Raw genomic sequence first — 19,177 nt, 5'->3', positions numbered from 1 at the left:
GATTTTTGACTTCTAAAGCAGTAGATTATAAACAGCAATTTTGTTTCTTAAAGATAGTATACGTATAGTGCAAGTTAAGGTCGAACTAAAAAAGCCATGTTTTGGGGGTGTAATTATGAGTAAAGATTACTCTGGAATCGGTTCCCTTTCACCTTTAGCCTATGCCCCTAATGCGGCTCATTTCCTCTGCATTTATGTATATCATAGAGGTATTTAAATATCTCTATCATATCTCCCCTCTCCCGCCTTTCTTCCAAACTATACATATTTTTAGATCTTTGTCTGTCTCTCTATGGTCCCTCGCTGCCTTTCCCCCTGAGATGCATATTCAGTCCCTTCAGTTTAAAACTTTGCCATGTACTACAATGAATGTTGCTTTCTCTTCAAGGAAAAGCTGAGAAGAATTTACGTTCACTCTATGCTGGGCAAGGTTTGGTACTGGAGGGCTTAAATACAGGACCACCATCTCTAAAATTGCAACCTACAGCCCCTTAGGGAACTGTTACAAAGGCTCATATTAAAAACACTCGACCTTTTAAGCTCACAAAGAGTAAATCTCCCAAACCAGAGCAATACACAAAACCTCAGAAACAGCCACTGTCATTGCAGCAGGCTCAGGTTAAGCCCTCTTCGAAGGCAGGTTCACCTCCCTCAATGCCACCGAAGCATTCTTGTGAGTCCATTCCTTTGGCTACCAGATAAAAAATTGACCCAAGTCAGCCAAAACAAACTATTTCCAACAGGGATCTCTGCCTCCACCACTTCTTCACAGCACTGTTATCTTTCCTCCCAGTGTCTCGTTGCTTTTACAACTCTCTCAGAAGGTACCACAACAGCCTGCTCCATCTCCTTTATGGTCTCCGGAGTCCTTCTCCACTGCCTACTCAACGGGACCACTCTTCAACAAATGCTATAGATGAAGACCAACTCCAACAAGTATATCCAGACCCACAACACAGCAGAGAAACTCCCTGACCCCCCCTACCTGTCCTGTTTGTCTGATTGATTAGATTGTAAGCACTACTGAGCAGGGACTGTCTCGTGAATGTTTTAATGTACAGCTCTGCATACATCTATCAGTGCTATAGAAATGCACAGCACTTGCCGGATACTGGAAAACCAGATCCATCTCCAGAGGATGTGAGACGAGTTATAGCAAGTCTAGCCAGAGGCTGCTATAAGACCTTGCACTTGGTTCACAGATCACTACTATGAATGCAAAGGATTTCCAAAGTATACGGCACGTTTTAGATTCTCCATCTGGACCTAGGGCAGTTCCTAACTTCCTATCCATTCCATCCTTCAAGGTCTACAGTCATACATTTGGCAGAACTGAAGCTGCTGGACAATTGGACTGGTACTTTCCTTGGCATAACATACAGGCCTGACCTTTGATGCATAATGTTGGAAAAATCCTGTCAGAAAAGAAACACCTCTCTGTTTCCTCTGCTTGTTTTGTCTCTGACATCATAAACGATAGATGGACTTGACAGTTACACAATTCAAAATAACTCGGGCCGATAAAAAGTTCTGATACAAAATGAAACCAGTAGAGGCTTGGCCCGTATGAAAGACGGAAGATGAGCTTGTTTTGTTCCTTAGAGACACTGGACAAGTCTTACCGAGTCCGTGAAAGGCAATTTCCAAAGAGGCTTCAAGAAATAGACTGCTTACGCTTCGTAAAAACGCTACAAAAGCTGCTTAAAGAATTTCTTCAGTGGAGAGAGCATTTGACCTCCCTGATCAGAGGCAATTGGCCCAGGCAGATCCTCTCTCGCCCATTTCTTTCCCTAATCCTTGTCTTCGTAACTTTGTGAATTAGTGGGATTGCTTCGAACGAACAGGTCAGCCAAACCTTTACGGAATGTTCTCGCTTTTCTCTCTTTGTTGGTACTCTGAAAAAAAGAATATAGTAGGACGCTTTGGGCTCCTTTTACAAAGGCGCACTGGCGGGTTTTAGCATGCACTTAGCACGCTCTAAAATGCCACGCTTGCCAGCCGCTACCGCCTCCTTTTAAGCAGGCGGTAATTTTTCAGCTGTCGCAAACTATGTGTGCTAATCTTGTGCATGCGCTAAAAACGCAAGCAACCTTAGTAAAAGGAAACCTTTGTTTCCAAGTTTTATTAAAAATTGGATAAAACGTTTTATATAATTTCTAAGCGATTTACATTAAAATAAATGATATATACAAAGAAGACATATAAACAATACTAACGTTAATACTGACTTACAAGAGCCACCAGGGAAAAAAGGGGGAGAACTACAATTTTTAAAAGCAAAGGAACATCCCGGGAGGGAAGGGTTTTTTAGCCCTATAAGGCTAGTTTCTGGTATTTTATAGTCCATCTCTCTCTCTCTCCATTTCAGAACTACACGGTATTCGCTATGCAGGCAAACTGGGAAAATCCCTTCTCTTCAGAATCACAGGTCTCTGGAACGACCTTACTACCCCGCTGCGGAACCTGGACTCCCTCCAATTATTCCGCAAGCAACTGAAAACCTGGCTTTTCACTAAAATGTAATTCTATCCCCCCCTTACTCTTCTCTTCTATATATAAGTTCATGTAAACCTTTTTTTTCCCTATATTTTAAGTTCTTGTAAACCGTGCCAAGCTCCACGTCTGTGGAGATGATGCGGTATATAAACTTAAGGTTTAGTCGAGTTTAGAACCTAATTCTGAAAAGCATCGTTGAATGGAAAAGTTTTAAGAACAATTTTAAATTCATCTAACTGCCTTTCTTCTCTTAAAAAAGACCGGGGGGGGGGGGGGGGGGGCGGCTGTAATAGAGCAAATCTCCGCTCTTCTCGTAGTTATGATTTTCAACGATGGGATGGTTAAAAGATGTTTCGCTGATCTAAGTGTTCGTGAAGGAGCATAAGACAACAGCGGTTTGTCAACAAAAATAGGTTGGTGTGTGTTCAAATCCAAGTTAAAGGCCCAATTTTTTGAATCTGCTTTCAACTCTTAACTCCCCCCTCACTGCTGTCAGATACCTAGACCCGCTATAACCTCCCCAACCCTGAAATGTCCTGTCTAAATTCGATTGTAAGCTCTTCTGAGCAGGGACTGTCTATTGTATGTTAAAATGTACAGCGCTGCTTACGCCTTTCAGCGCTATAGAAATAATTAATAGTTGTAGTAGTATATAGAACCACGCACTCATAACTTGAGCCTTTGGAATGTTGGCCTAGTGGCCTTAGCTCACTTTTCGAGCCTTTTGCATGAGTGTCTAGTGGGCAACTCCAGTCCTCGAGGGCCGGAATCCAATCGGGTTTTCAGGATTTCCCCAATGAATATGCATTGAAAGCAGTGCATGCAAATAGATCTCATGCATATTCATTGGGGAACTCCTAAAAAACCCGATTAGATTCCGGCCCTCAAGGACCAGAGTTGCCCATGTCTGGTCTAGTGTGTTCTTTTTAGATATGCACTGCAGTCGGGTAAGCTAAAAGAGAGTGTGGGTATCGGAGTCCCCTGTCTGACCCCAGGTGAGAGGCCTCACAGCAGCCTATTTCTAAATGCCTGGATACAAAGTGCAAGGCCCAGCCTGCTCTAGGACATAATAAGGTTCACCTGCCACATCATTCCGTGGTATCTGAGGCTCTTATAAATAAGTCAAACAAAAACTCATCTTCTTTTATCAAGCGGTTCCATTATCGAAGACTCTGGATGCGGTAAGAAGGAATGTTTATTCTGCAGCTACGCTGGCATTCAGAATTGCGGCCCATCAGTTACAGACTCCAAGCTGGATTCTGCCTTAGAATCTATTTCTTCATCTGTCCGCATTTCTATCTGCCATGAAAGTGCAATGTATCGTGCAATGGTGTGCCCACACCTGGAGTACTGTGTCCAGTACTGGTCGCCGTACCTCAAGAAAGACATGGCGGTACTTGAGAGAGTCCAGAGAAGAGCAACTAAGCTAATAAAGGGTATGGGGGACCTCTCATATACTGACAGACTGAAAAAGCTGGGGCTTTTCTCCCTGGAAAAGTGGCGACTTAGAGGAGACATGATAGAAATCTTCAAGATCATGAAGGGCATAGAAAAAGTGGACAGGGACAGATTTTTCAAACTATGGGGAACCACAAGTACAAGGGGGCACTCAGAGAAATTGAAAGGGGGAAGGTTTAGAACAAACGCCAGGAAGTTCTTTTTCACCCAGAGGGTGGTGGACACATGGAACGCGCTGCCGGAGGATGTGATAGGCAGAAGTACGCTACAGGGCTTCAAAGAGGGTCTGGACAGGTACCTGGAGGACAAAGGGATTGAGGGGTACAAATAGGAGTAGAGGTAAGGTTATAGGGACAGGATTAGAGGTACCTAGAGGACAAAGGGATTGAGGGGTACAAATAGGAGTAGAGATAAGGTTATAGGGACAGGATTAGAGGTACCTAGAGGACAAAGGGATTGAGGGGTACAGATAGGAGTAGAGATAAGGTTATAGGGAAAGGATTAGAGGTACCTGGAGGACAAAGGGATTGAGGGGTACAGATAAGACTAGAGGTAAGGTTATAGGGACAAGATTAGAGGTAATTTACAAAATTAGTCAGAGACCACTGTTCAGGCAGTGAACCTGATGGGCCGCCACGGGAGCGGACCTCTGGGCGAGATGGACCTCTGGTCTGCCCCAGCGGAGGCAACTTCTTATGTTCTTATTTCATCTCATTGCAAATACTTTTGATTTACACGACACTGCCTCACATCTCGGGGAAATATCAATTGCAGCCAGACCCACTGCATGGTTACGAGCCTCGGGCCTCAAAGATGACCCTCTTGACACACTTGTGGATGTCCCCTGCTTAGGTGACAATCTTTTGGGGGGATAAAGTAAGGGATCCTTATTATTGAAAATGTCGCCATTCTTATTCTTGCTGGAGTTACCAGATTGACCCATGGCCACGCCCCCCCAGGCCCGCCCAGTTTTGCCCCGTCCTGCCCGTGTCACGCTCTGTTCCGCCCCAGCCCCAGCCGCAGATAGCATCCGTCTGCGGACGTGATGGAATGATGTCACCATGTTGCATCCACGCATCAGGATGCCCCTTCCTGACATGATTTTGAGGAAAGCTTTTCAAAACCCGGAGAAAGTGCCAGGTTTTGAAAAGCCGTGAGGACCCCCGGACATGTCTTTGAAAAGGAGGACATGTTGGGAAAATTCAGACGTCTGATAACCCTAATTCTCGCCAACCTCAGCTTAGGTTATCTGCCACCCTTTCAATATTTCAGGCTACATGAGCAGAAGACATCATTCACTACCTATCGAAATTCACATAAGTACAGTACACACACTGTTTTGCAAAAATCTAAAAACATTGCTTAAAAAAATAATAAATCCCTATCAAAGGTCCAAAGGGACTCGGTCTCGGACTAATAATACAAGTTACCTGAAACAAAGATAATGTTAATGGTCAGCTGCTATTTATGATATATTACTCAGACTCTTTCCCCTGGAACTGAAAGTGGTGTCAGAAGGGGGTAGAGACAGCAGCCATGAGGATAAAGAGAGTGGCCCCATGATGCTTGTTTCTTTGTTATGGCACCGCCAGAGAGAGGGGAGAGACATGCTGCATGAAAGGGGGAGGGAGGAGGGCAGGCAATGGATGGAAAAGGGGAAGAGAGGAGGTCAGATGCTGGATGGAAAGGGGGAGAGAGGAGGTCAGGTGCTGTAAGGGAAAGGGAGAAGCGAGAGAAGGAAGGAGGGATGGATGGAAGGAGGGAGAGAGGATAGATGGAAGGAGGAAGAGGGAGCAGACACTGGATAAAAGGGGGAGAGAGAAGGGCAGATGCTGGATAGAAGGGGGAGAGGAAGCAGATGCTGAATGGAAGGGAGGATAAAAGCAGATTTTGGATGGAAGGGAGAGAGTAGGTCAGGTGCTGGATGGAAGGAGAGGTGAGGGGAGAAGTGAAAGAAGGGGAAGAGGCTGGATGGAAAGGAGAGAAGAGAGGGAGAAGACAGATACAGGATGGGGAGAAGAGAGGGAGCAGACATTGGATGGAAGAGGAAGAGAGAGGAGGGGCAGATGCTGGATGGAAAGGAGGTCAGGTGCTGTAAGGGAAAGGGAGGGGTGAGAGAAGGAAGGAGGCAGAGAGGATAGATGGAAGGAGGAAGAGAGGGGGCAGACACTGGATAGAAGGGAGAGAGAGAGGGGCAGATGCTGGATAGAAGGAAGAGAGGAAGCAGATGCTGAATGGAAGGGAGGAGAGAAGCAGATTTTGGATGGAAGGGACAGATAGTAGGTCAGGTTTTGGATGGAAGGATAGGGGGGAGAAGAGAGAGAAGGGGCAAAGTCTGGATGGAAAGGAGGGAAAAGACAGATACAGGATGGGGAGAAGAGAGGGAGCAGACATTGGATAGAAGAAGAGAGAGGAGGGGCAGATGCTGGATGGAAGTGGGAGACAAGGTCTATTGCTGGATGGGGAGAAGAAGAGAGAGGATAGAGGGCTTCTTTTATCAAGCAGCGGAAGAGCATTGGAGCATTTACCTCGTTGGCCGATGGTAAAAGGCTCTACCGCTGCTTGATAAAAGGAGCCCAGAGTTAGTGAGAGATTGGGAAATAAGAGGAAGTGAATTAGGAGAGTCAGAGTGATGGAAAGAGATGGCAAGCTGTACGTAGAGGTTAAAAAAAAAAAGTGGGGGGGGGGACTGTAAACTGAATAGTAGGAAAGAAATCTGAAAAAATAAGGCAGAAAAATAAACTGAAAAAAGCTAAGTGAAAAAGGAGAAAGAAGAAGAGAAAAATGACAAACTGACAGGAAATCTTGGCAAGAGAGTTAAGAGGAAAACAAGGAAAGCAGAAACCAAAGACCGGGACCAACATATTTACAAGGGGGGTGCTGAAAAGTTCCTAAATTCTGAGTGTTATTTTTCCACTCTAGCTGAGTAGAGGATTATTTTATTTTGCAAAGTGCCAATTTGCAGAATCGTATTGCTATTTTTTTTGACATTGTTTCAGATAATTGATTGAACCTTGTCAACAAGAAGTGTGGGACTCTGAGCTATCATGAAGTTCCTATTACATTTTAAACTCTCTGGGAGGTATCTGAGGTCTGAAGGCACAATGAAAGGAGAATACTGTTTGATATGCTAAGTCAAGAATAACAATGATGTCCGTGGCGGGAGTAAAACTATGGCATCTTCTCCCTGGGACCCTGAGGACCTGTTTAGACCGGTGACAGCTTAAGAAAATGTTAAAAACTCAACCATACGTGGAGACCTTCTTGTCAGCTATGTCATAGAAAGATACCTAACGAGAATATGAATGATGATCTTTGCTCTGTAATTACTGAAGATTGAGGATATGGAATTCCCTCCATTATAATGTCATTGTGGTGTGTTGACAGTACTCTGTAAGTTCTCCTTTGAATCATTGTGAATGTTTCATTCTGTTAAGCGCTTAGTTATAGGCGGCCAAGAAATTTTATAAATAAATAAATATTCCTGCAGAAGAAAACATAAGAACATAAGAATTGCCACTGCTGGGTCAGACCAGTGCTCCATCGTGCCCAGCATTCCGCTCACGCAGCGGCCCTAAGGTCGAAGACCAGTGCCTTATTTGATTCTAGCTTTACTTGCTTATGTTCTGTTCCAGTAGGAACTTGTCTAACTTTGTCTTGAATCCCTGGAGGATGTTTTCCCCTATGACAGACTCCGGGAGTGTGTTCCAGCTTTCTACCACTCTCTGGGTGAAGAAGAACTTCCTTACGTTTGTACGGAATATGTCCCCTTTCAATTTTAGAGAGTGCCCTCTTGTTCTCCCTACCTTGGAGAGGGTGAACAACCGGTCCTTATCTACTAAGTTTATTCCCTTCAGTACCTTAAATTTTTCAATCATGTCCCCTCTCAATCTCCTCTGTTTGAGGGAGAAAAGACCCAGTTTCTCTAATCTTTCACTGTACGGCAACTCCTCCAGCCCCTTAACCATTTTAGTCGCTCTTCTCTGGACCCTTTTGAGTAGTACTGTATCCTTCATGAACGGCGACCAATACTGGACGCAGTACTCCAGGTGAGGGCGCACCATGGCCCGGTACAGCGGCATGATAACCATCTTGGATCTGTTTGTGATCCCCTTCTTTATCATTCCTAGCATTCTGTTCGCAAACATTGAATGACAAATGCTCATTATACTCCACAGCGAAGTGGAATGCAAACTTTCAGCATGGAGATTTTGAGACCAAAGATGCAGCAAGGTTTGGGAGGCCTCAGACGGTGTCAACTCTAGACATTGTTGAACATATCCATGACCTGTTTTTGGCAGATTGGCAAATATCGGCTAAATCAATTGCTGAGACACTGCAGATATCCAGGGAATGTGTTGAGTATATAATCCATGAGCAGCTGGGTATGAAGAATCTGTCCACCAAATAAGAACATAAGCCGTGCCTCTGCTGGGTCAGACCAGAAGTCCATCATGCCCAGCAGTCCACTCACACGGTGGCCCATCAGGTCTAGGACCTGTATAGTGACCCTCTATCTATACCCTTTTATCCCCTTTTCCTTCAGAAAATTGTCCAATCCCTTCTTGAACTCCAATACCGTACTCTGTCCTATCACGCCCTCTGGAAGCGCATTCCAGGAGTCCACCACCCGTTGGGTGAAAAAGAACTTCCTAGCATTGGTTCTAAATCTGTCCCTTTTTTAATTTTTCCAAATGCCCTCTCGTTCTTGTAGTTGTCGAAAGTTTGAAGAATCTGTCCCTCTCCACTTTCTCTATGCCCTTCGTGATCTTGTAAGTCTATCGTATCCCCTCTAAGTCTCCGCTTCTGCAGCGAAAATAGCCCTAGTCTCTCTAATCTTCCAGCATATGAAAGGTTTTCCATACCTTTTATCAAACGTGTCGCTCTCTTCTGAACCCTCTCGAGTATCGCCATATCCTTCTTTAGATACGGCGACCAATATTGGATGCAGTACTCCAGATGTGGGCGCACCATTGCCCGATACAATGGCAGGATAACTTATTTCGTTCTGCTTGTAATGCCCTTCTTGATTATTCCCAGCATTCTATTCGCTTTCTTAGCGGCCGCTGCGCATTGTGCCGATGGCTTCATGTCATGTCCACTATTACCAAGTCCCTTTCTTGGGGACTCTCACTCAATAACAGCCCTCCCATCGTGTAGCTGTACCTCGGGTTTCTGTTTCCTACGTGTAAGACTTTAAATTTCTCTACATTGAACTTCATCTGCCATCTCGTCGCCCACTCCCCTAGTTTGTTCAGGTCCCTTTGTAAATCTTCGCAGTCCTCTTTAGTTCTAGCCCCATTAAATAGCTTGGTGTCATCTGCAAATTTTATTACTTCGCTCTTTGTCCCTGTTTCTAGATCATTTATAAGTTTCAAGTTTCAAGTTTATTAGGATTTTATATACCGCCTATCAAGGTTATATAAGCGGTTTTACAATCAGGTACTCAAGCATTTTCCCTATCTGTCCCGGCGGGCTCACAATCTATCTAACGTACCTGGAGCTATGGAGGATTAAGTGACTTGCCCAGGGTCACAAGGAACAGCGCGGGATTTGAACCCAAAACCTCAGGGTGCTGAGGCTGTAGCTTCATCCACCACGCCACACTCCTAAATACATTGAATAGCAGTGATCCAAGCACCGACCCCTGCGGAATACCACTCATGACCCTCCTCCAGTTCGAGTAGTGATCCTTCACTCCTACCCTCTGCTTCCTGCCTGCCAACCAATTCGTGATCCATCTGTGTACATCTCCTTCCACCCCATGGTTCTTCAGTTTCCGAAGTAGGCGTTCATGGGGTACCTTGTCAAAGGCTTTTTGGAAGTCTAAGTATACGATGTCTATGGGGTCCCCTTTGTCCATCCGTTTGTGAATTCCTTTGAAGAAGTGCAATAAGTTCATCAGGCACAATCTTCCCTTGCAGAAGCCATGTTGGCTTGTTATCATAATTTATGCCAAAATGTTTAAATGCTGCTGAGAAACAACATTGAATGGACACTTCTGAGTTGATTTTGCAGCATTTTCAGAGAGCTGGTGCCAACATTTGATGAAACATGGTACACCACTATGAAGTTGAGACAAAACAACGGTCCATGCAATGGTGGCACTCAGGTTCTCCAAGGCCAAGGATATTCACGACTTAAAAGTCATCAAGAAAGGTCATGGCCATAGTGTTATAGGATCAGGAAGGTGTTGTAATGACTGACTATCTTCCAAGGGGCCAAACAGTTAATGCAGAATACTACTATAATTTGCTATGCTGATTAAAGGAGGCATTGAAAGAAAAAAGGAGAAGGAAGCTGAGGAAAGAAACATATAAACATAGAAGATGACGGCAGATAAGAGCCATAGCCCATCAGGTCTGCCTACTCTACTGACCCACCCCCAAGTCTACTATCCTAGGGATCCCACTCCTGGTGACAGGTTCCCTTGGCTTAACCCTCTAAGGGATCCCACATGGGCATCCCATTTGCTCTTAAATTCTTGCACGCTGTTTGCCTTGATTACCTGCACCGGGAGCTCGCTCCAAGGATCAACCATTCTCTCGGTGAAGAAATATTTCCTGGTGTCGCCATGAAATTTCCCGCCCCTGAGTTTGAGCAGATGCCCTCTTGTGGCTGAGGGTCCTTTGAGAAAGAGAATCTCTTCTTCCATCTCGATACGGCCGGTAATATACTTAAAACGTCTCGATCATGTCTCCTCTCTCCCTACGTTCCTCGAGTGAGTACAGCTGCAAATTTTCAGCCTTTCTTCATACGATAGATCCTTGAGCCACGAGACCATCCTGGTGGCCATCCGTTGCACCGACTCTATTCTCAGCACATCTTTTCGGTAGTGTGGCCTCCAGAATTGCACACAGTATTCCAAATGAGGTCTCACCATAGTTCTGTATAATGGCATTATGACTTCAGGCTTCCGGCTGACGAAACTCCTGCGAATGCAACCTAACAACTGTCTTGCCTTAGATGAAGCCTTCTCCACATGATCAGCAGTTTTCATGTCTGCGCTGATGATCACTCCCAAGTCTCGTTCTGTTGAAGTTCTAGCTAAGGTCTCACCATTCAAGGTGGAAGTTCTGCACGGATTTCTGCTGCCGAGGTGCATGATTTTGCGTTTCTTAGCGTTGAAGCCCAGCTGCCAGGTCGAGGACCAAAGCTCCAACAAATGTAGGTCCTGTGTCATACTATCAGGTGAATTGCCGTCTCTCACTATATTGCATAGTTTGGCGTCGTCAGCGAATAACGTTATCTTACCTTGAAGCCCCTGAGTTAGGTCCCCTATGAATATGTTGAAAAGGAGCGGGCCCAAGACTGAGCCCTGAGGTACTCCACTGGTCACCTCCAATGTTTTAGAGAGGGTACCGTTAACTACCACCCTCTGAAGTCTGCCACTCAGCCAGTCATTGACCCATGTAGTTAGTGTTTCTCCCAGCCCCATTGATTTCATCTTGCTCAACAGCCTGCAATGCGGGACACTATCGAAAGATTTGCTGAAGTCTAAGTATAAAATGTCCACGGATTCTCCCAAGTCTAGCTGTTTTGTTACCCAGTCAAAGAAGCTGATGAGATTGGATTGGCAGGACCTACCCTTGGTGAATCCGTGTTGATTGGGATCCCGTAGATTCTCCTCATCCAAGATTGCGTCTAATTTACGTTTGATTAGTGTTTCCATGAGTTTGCATACTATTGATGTGAGACTCACCGGTCTGTAATTTGCAGCCTCTGCCATGCAACCCTTTTTGTTCAGTGGAACGACGTTAGCTGTTTTCCAGTCTATGGGGACTCTCCCCGAACTTAGGAAGAGATAGAAGAGTCCTGATAGCGGTTCTGCCAGGACATCTCGCAGCTCACTGAGCACCCTGGGGTGTAGATTGTCCGGTCCCATGGCTTTTTTCACCTTGAGTCTTGCCAGTTCATAGTAGAGTCGACAGGTGTGAACTCGAAATTTTGAAATGGGTCTTCCACGCTGGGCCTTGCCTGCAACTGCGGACAGTGCCCAGGTGCCTCGCAGGTGAAGACCGAGCAGAAGTATTCATTCAGTAGTTCTGCTTTATCGGAATCTGATTCTGTGCAGTTCCCATCTGGTTTTCTAAGGCGTACTATCCCGTCTGTGTTCTTTTTCCTATCACTAATATACCTGAAGAAGGATTTGTCCCCTTTCTTCATGTTCTTTGCCAGAGTCTCTTCCACTCGAAGTATGGCCTCCCTGACTGCCGTTTTGACCGCTGCAGACCTCGCCCTATATTCTAGTTTAGCTTCCCTAGTCTCCGTTCATTTGTAGGAAATAAATGATTTTTTCTTCTCTTTGACAAGATGCGAGATTTCTGCGGAGTACCACTGGGGTTTGTTGTTTCTCCGCCGTTTGTTTACTGATTTAATGTAGAGACTTCTCGCTTCATGTATGGTAGATTTTAGGGATGACCACATAGCTTCCACATCATCGGTCATAGCTTGGTTCTGCAGTGTCCGGTGGACGAAATCTCCCATGCGTTCGAAGTCAGTGCCTCGGAAGTTGAGTACTTTTGTTTTCGTGTTTGATCTAGGGAAACCTTTCCTGAGGTAGAACCACACCATGTTGTGGTCGCTGGAGGCTAGCGTATCTCCTACTGAGACCTTCGAGACGCTATCCCCGTTGGTGAATACCAGGTCCAGGATCGCCTGGGCCCTAGTGGGTTCCAATACCATTTGTTTGAGTCGTGCTCCCTTTATGGATGTTAACAGTCTCCTGCTGCCGCTGGTTGTTGCTGAGTGCGTCAGGCATGTTGAAGTCCCCTAGGAGAACAGCGTCTCCCTGTAGAGTGATATTCTCTTTTTGCAAGACAAGGCACCTGCCCACAAAGTTGGCAAAATGACGGATGTTTTGATTCAGTTGGGGTTTCAGTGCATAAACCATCCACCCTACTCACCAGATCTTGCTCCATCTGACGATTTTCTGTTTCCAAACCTTAAGAAAGAGTTTGAAAGGGCAACAAATTTTGAACGATTCGGAGGGGATTGCAGCAGTGTAGCAACATTTCAGTGACCAGACATCGGAGTATTTTTGGAAGGGCTACCGAAACTTCAGACACAATGTGTCAAGTGTGTCTTGGGGATGACCATGTGGAATAACGTAGAAGTTCCATGGCTCCACATCATTTCCTTCTTGGCGGAGCTGAAAAACTTTCTGCACCCCCTTGCAGAAAAAGTAAATGACCAGACAACAAAAGTAGAAAAAAATGAAATTTATAGCTGTGTTAATAAACATTATACAGTATAATGCAAATGGAAATCTTTTTATTGGACTAATTTTAATAAATTTTTGATTAACGTTTAGAGACCAAACTCTCCCTTCCTCATGTAGGAACAGGATACCATAATTGCTGTATAATGTCCAGACCTGAGGAAAGCAGTTTTGAACTCTAAAAGGTAATTGAAGAATGTACTTGGTGCAATAGAATGGTATTATATTATCCAAATTTTGTTTTATTTGTATTTGTTAACTTACCCCACTTTTACAAGCACATAGCGCAGGCTTTAGCGCCGACAACGTAGGAATGTGCATCATAAGAACATAAGAAGTTGCCACCACTGGGTCAGACCAGAGGTCCATCGCGCCCAGCGGTCCGCTCCCGCGGCGGCCCATCAGGTCTCTGACCTGTGAAGTGGTTCCTGACCATTTCTGTAACCTACCTCTACATCTATCTGTAACCCTCAATCCCCTCATCCTTTAGGAACCTATCTTAACCTTCCTTGAAACCCTGTAGTGTGCTCTGGCCTATCACAACCTCCGGAAGCGCGTTCCATGTGTCCACCACCCTCTGGGTAAAAAAGAACTTCCTAGCATTTGTTCTAAACCTGTCCCCTCTCAATTTCTCCAAGTGAACCCTTGTACTTGTGGTTCCCCACAGTCTGAAGAATCTATCCCTGTCCAACTTCTCTATGCCCCTCAGGATTTTGAAGGTTTCTATCATGTCTCCTCTAAGTCTCTGCTTTTCCAAGGAGAACAGCCCCAGCATTTTCAACCTGTCAGCGTATGAAAAGTTTTCCATACCATTTACCAGTTTAGTTGCTCTCCTCTGGACCCCCTCAAGTACTGCCATGTCCTTCTTGAGGTAAGGCGACCAGTACTGGACACAGTACTCCAGATGTGGGCGCACCATTGCACGATATAGCGGCATGATGACTTCCTTCGTCCTGGTCGTGATACCCAACATTCTGATCACTTTCTTTGAGGCTGTCGCACATTGTGCTTTCAATGTTGTGTCTACCATCACCCCCAGGTCTCTTTCAAGGTTGCTCACCCCTAGCAGTGATCCTCCCATTTTGTAGCTGAACATCGGGTTCTTTTTCCCTACATGCATGACCTTGCATTTCTCTATGTTAAAACTCAGCTGCCACTTTTTTGCCCACTCTTCCAGTCTCTTAGGTCTCTTTGCAGGTCTTCGCAGTCTTCCGTGTTTCTAACTCTGCTGCAGAGTTTGGTGTCATCAGCAAATTTAATAACCTCACATTTCGTCCCTGTCTCCAGGTCGTTGATAAATATATTGAACAGGAGCGGTCCCAGCACCGACCCCTGTGGAACTCCGCTCGTGACCCATTGCCAGTCTGAGTAATGGCCCTTTACTCCAACCCTCTGTTTCCTGCCTGCCAGCCAGTGTTTGATCCATCGGTGGACATCCCCCTGCACCCCGTGGCTCCACAGCTTCCTAAGCAGTCTTTCGTGAGGTACCTTGTCGAAGGCCTTTTGGAAGTCAAGGTAAATGATGTCTATGGATTCCCCTTTATCCACCTGGCTGTTTATTCCCTCAAAGAAATACAGTAAGTTCGTGAGGCATGACCTTCCCTTGCAGAAGCCGTGCTGGCTCGCCTTCAGTTGTCCATCGTTTTCTATGTGTTCGTAGATTGTATCCTTGACCACTGCTTCCATCATCTTTCCCGGAACCGAGGTCAAGCTCACCGACCTGTAGTTTCCCGGGTCACCCCTTGATCCCTTCTTAAAGATGGGCGTGACATTGGCTATTTTCCAGTCCTCTGGGATCTCCCCAGTTTTCAAGGATAGGTTACAAATTAGGCGTAGTGTTTCCGCTATTTCGTTTCTCAGTTCCTTTAATACCCTTGGGTGGATGCCGTCTGGACCTGGTGATTTATCGCTCTTCAGTCTGTCTATCTGTCTGAGAACATCCTCTTTGCTTACTTCTAGTTGGACCAGCTTTTCATCATGGTCTCCGTTTATGTTCTCCTCAGGTTCTGGGATATTGGATGTGTCCTCTCTCGTGAAGACTGACGAGAGGAACTTGTTTAACCTGTCAGCTATCTCTTTTTCCTCCTTAACCACTCCCTTCCTGTGTCCATCGTCCAAAGGTCCCACTTCCTCCCTGACTGGTTGTTTCCCCTTCACATACCTGAAGAATGGTTTGAAGTTTTTTGCTTCCCCACCAGTCTCTCCTCATATTCCCTTTTTGCTTTCCTAACCACTCAGTGACAGTCCTTTTGGTGCCTTTTGTGCTCCTTCTGGTTGTCCTTAGTTTGGTCCTTTTTCCATTTTCTAAATGATGTTTTCTTGTCACTTATCACCTTTCTCACTGCATTTGTTATCCACGCCGGGTTTTCGGTTCGATTTTTTTTTTGCACCCTTTCCTAAACCTGGGGACATACAGGTTTTGTGCTTCGTGCACCGTGCCCTTGAATAGGGCCCAGTCTTCCTCTACGGTCTCCATCTTCCCTGAGCTGTTGCTGAGTTTCTTTCCCACCATTTTCCTCATGGTCTCGTAATTTCCTTTTCTAAAATTGAGTGCTGTTGTTGTAGTTCTTTTCACTTTTGATGTTCCCATTTCTAGCTTGCACTGGATCATGTTGTGATTGCTGTTTCCTAGTGGCTCTAGTACTACCACCTCCTTTGCAGGTCCCCCTAGCCCATTGAGGATTAGGTCAAGGGTGGCATCTCCTCTTGTTGGTTCCGTGACCAGCTGCTCCATGAAACAGTCCCTCACTGCCTCCAGGAACTTTGTTTCTCTCGTGCAATTTGAATGTCCAATGCTCCAGTCTATCCCAGGGTAGTTGAAATCCCCCATCACCACCACACTTCCGCTTTTACATACCTGCCTCAATTCAGCCTCCAGGTCCTGGTCGTTTGCCTCCAGTTGTCCTGGTGGGCGATAGTACAGTCCCAATTTTATATCTGCTCCATTTCCTCCTGTCAGCTTTACCCATAGTGATTCCAAGCCTTACTGTTGTTTCCATCCTGGTTAAAGGAATGGAGTCCTTTATATATAGCACTATTCTTCTACCCTTCTTATGTGTCCTGTCCCTCCTATAGAGTTTGTACCCTGGTAGGACTACATCCCATTTATTTTCCTCAGCCCACCAAGTCTCTGTGACTCCAATTATGTCTAGGTCCTCCTTACTGGCTATAACTTCTAGCTCCCCCATTTTGGTTCTTAGGCTCCTAGCATTAGTATATAGGCAATTTAAGTCCCTGTTGTTTACCTTCTCTGTTTGTTTTCCTCGTGGTTTGGTGCTCCTGCCGACCCCTTCATGGGCTGCCAGTCCCTGAGCCTCATTCCGTCCATCCCCCTCCTGTGGTGCATCTATCTCGTCCTCAGCCTGCTTCCCCATTTTTGGACGTCCCTCTGGCTCCGGCTGTTTCCTCCTTTTTGCGCTCTTTAGTTTCATTAGTTCCTTGGGCCCCTGCATCGCGTCTTTGTTTTTTTTTTTTTTAAATGTCCACTCCGTCTCGAGTCCTCTATCACCTTTTCCCGGTTCAGTATCCTTGTTTGATACTCTAGTCCGATGTGTCGATGTCGGATCAACTATCGGCTTTCCCCTTGACCTAAGTTTAAAGCCATGTCTATGCCCTTCTGGATGTTGTGTGCCAGCATCCTCGTCCCAGCCGTGCTCAGGTGCAGTCCGGCTCTCCTGTAGAGCTCGCTTTTCCCCAGGAAGTTTGTCCAGTGTTGCACTGTAATTTCTTGGGTGAGCATCAGGGGGGGGGGATCAGGAAAACCTAAGGGGCTGTAGAGGAAAGCATTAGGGAGGGGCTTGTAGAGCATGAGAAACTCAATAGTGTGGAGAATCCATGCGCATCAAAATGGGGGAGCCACGGATGCCATTGCACTCCCCCCCAAAAAAAAAATTTTTCACACACCCCACTACCGTTGTGCCAAAACAAAGATAAAGGCGTCCCAGGGCAATTGATACTCTACAGTCCTTTTTAAGGAGTGCTTCTTCTTGACATCTGTAGAGTGACCACGTGGTCTACCTCTCATATTTTTTTCACAGCATTATTGCCTGGATGCTGCAACTAGAATCAACACAAGATATGAACATATGAGGACAGACCAAATGTCCATCAAGCCCAGGATCCTGTTTCCAACAGTGGCCAAGCCAGGCTCCAAGTACCTAGCTAGATCCCAAGGACTAAAACAGATTTTATGCTGCTTATCCTAGGAATAAGCAGTGGATATCCCTAAACCATCTCAATAATGACCTATGGATTTCTCTTTTAGAAAATTATCCAAGCCTTTTTAAAACCCCGCACAGCTAACTGATTTCACCACATTCTCCAGCAATGAAGAAATATTTTCTCCGGTTTATTTTAAATCTACTACTTGGTAGTTTCATCGCATGTCCCCTAGTCCTAGTATTTTTGGAAAGAATGAACAAGCGATTCACATCTATCCTTTCCACTCCACTCAGTATTTTATAGACCTCTATCATATCATCCCCGAGTCATCTCTTCTCCAAGCTGCTTTAGCCTTTCCTCATAGGGAAGTCATCCCAAACCTTTTATCATTTTCAACGCCCTTCTCTCTACCTTTTCTAATTCCGCTATATCTTTTTGAGATACAGCGACCAGAACTGCACACAGAATTCAAGTTGTGGTCATACCGTAGAGCGACAGAAGGGCATTATAACATTTTCCTCTTTGTTTTCCGTTCCTTTCCTGAGAATTCCTAATATTCTATTCGCTTTTTTAGCCGCTGCCACACATTGAGCCGAGGGTTTCAACGTATCCTCAACAATGACACCTAGATCCTTTTCCTGGGCAGTGACTCCTAACACAGAACCCAGCGTCACGTAGCTATAGTTCGGGTTTCTTCTTTCCCACGTGCTCACATTAAACGTCATCTGCCATTTTGATGCTCAGTCACACAAGGCCCTCATGCGATTTTTCACAATCCTCTTGCATTTAACAGCTTTGTGTCATCAGAAAATTTAAATTTCTCACGAGTTATTTCCATTTCTAGATCACTGATAAATATGTTACTACTACTACTACTGTTTATAATTTCTATAGCGTTGAAAGGCCTATGCAACACTGTACATTTAATATTTAGTATATGGTCCCTGCTTAGAAGAGCTTACAATCTAATTTGGACAGGATGGATACCTCAGGGTTGGGAAGTTTCTGGTAGAAGTAATAATACAATGGGAGTTAAGAGTTCCCAGCAATGACCCCTGAGGCACCCTGCTCTTTACCCTTCTCCATTGAGAATATTGACCATTTAAACTATCTCTCTGTTTTCTATTTCAACCAGTTCTCCATCCATAAAAGGACATTCCCTCCTATCCCATGACTTTCTAATTTCCTCAGAAGTCTTTCGTGAGGTACTTTTTCAAACGCCTTTTGAAAATCCAGATACACAATATCAACCATCTTACCTTTCTCCACAAGTTCATTCACCCCTTCAAAGAAATGCAGTAGATTGGTGAGGCAAGATTTCCCTTGACTAAATCCATGCTGAAGTATGCGTTATATCATTTTGTTCTTTATAATAGTCTCTACCATTTTCCAGTGGCGTACCTAGGGTATGTGGCACCCGGGGCCCATCATTTTTTGACACCCCCCCCCCTATGTAAAAAAATATTTTTTGTAATGACCATGAAACAGAATAAATGGTCAGAATAGAAACAGGCAGTGAAAATTTTCTTATATTACAAACATAACATAAATTATGTCTGAATTGTCATGACATCAGAAGTACATATGGAGTAGTTGCAGGTGATGCTTGGGACAGTTCTGATTGTGTTAGTTCGGTTTTATGTGTTTTTTGAATAGAAGGGTTTTTATTTCTTTTTGAAGGTTTTGCAGTATGTGGTCGATGTCAATTGGTTGTAGGGTTGGGGGTCGAGTGTTGCAGCTCGAATGGCTAGGAGGTTGTCGAACAGTTTTTTTCTTTTGACGTTTTTGGTTGGAGGGTGTGAGAATGGTGCGTGAGTTCTCCTATGTCTGTTTGAAGTGGAT

The 19,177-nt window shown here is 45.1% G+C and overlaps 1 protein-coding gene across 1 annotated transcript in view; it reads left to right on the top strand.

Moving 5' to 3' along the window:
* NRXN3 (neurexin 3) overlaps positions 1–19,177 on the top strand; it is a 1,772,673-nt gene that overhangs the window by 630,563 nt on the left and 1,122,933 nt on the right. The gene's annotated exons all lie outside the window — the stretch shown is intronic.

This window comes from Geotrypetes seraphini, chromosome 7, assembly GCF_902459505.1.
Source record: "Geotrypetes seraphini chromosome 7, aGeoSer1.1, whole genome shotgun sequence".
NCBI classification, from domain to species: domain Eukaryota; kingdom Metazoa; phylum Chordata; class Amphibia; order Gymnophiona; family Dermophiidae; genus Geotrypetes; species Geotrypetes seraphini.
Note: the sequence above shows the minus strand (reverse complement) of the source record. Positions and strands in the feature narration are given on the sequence as shown.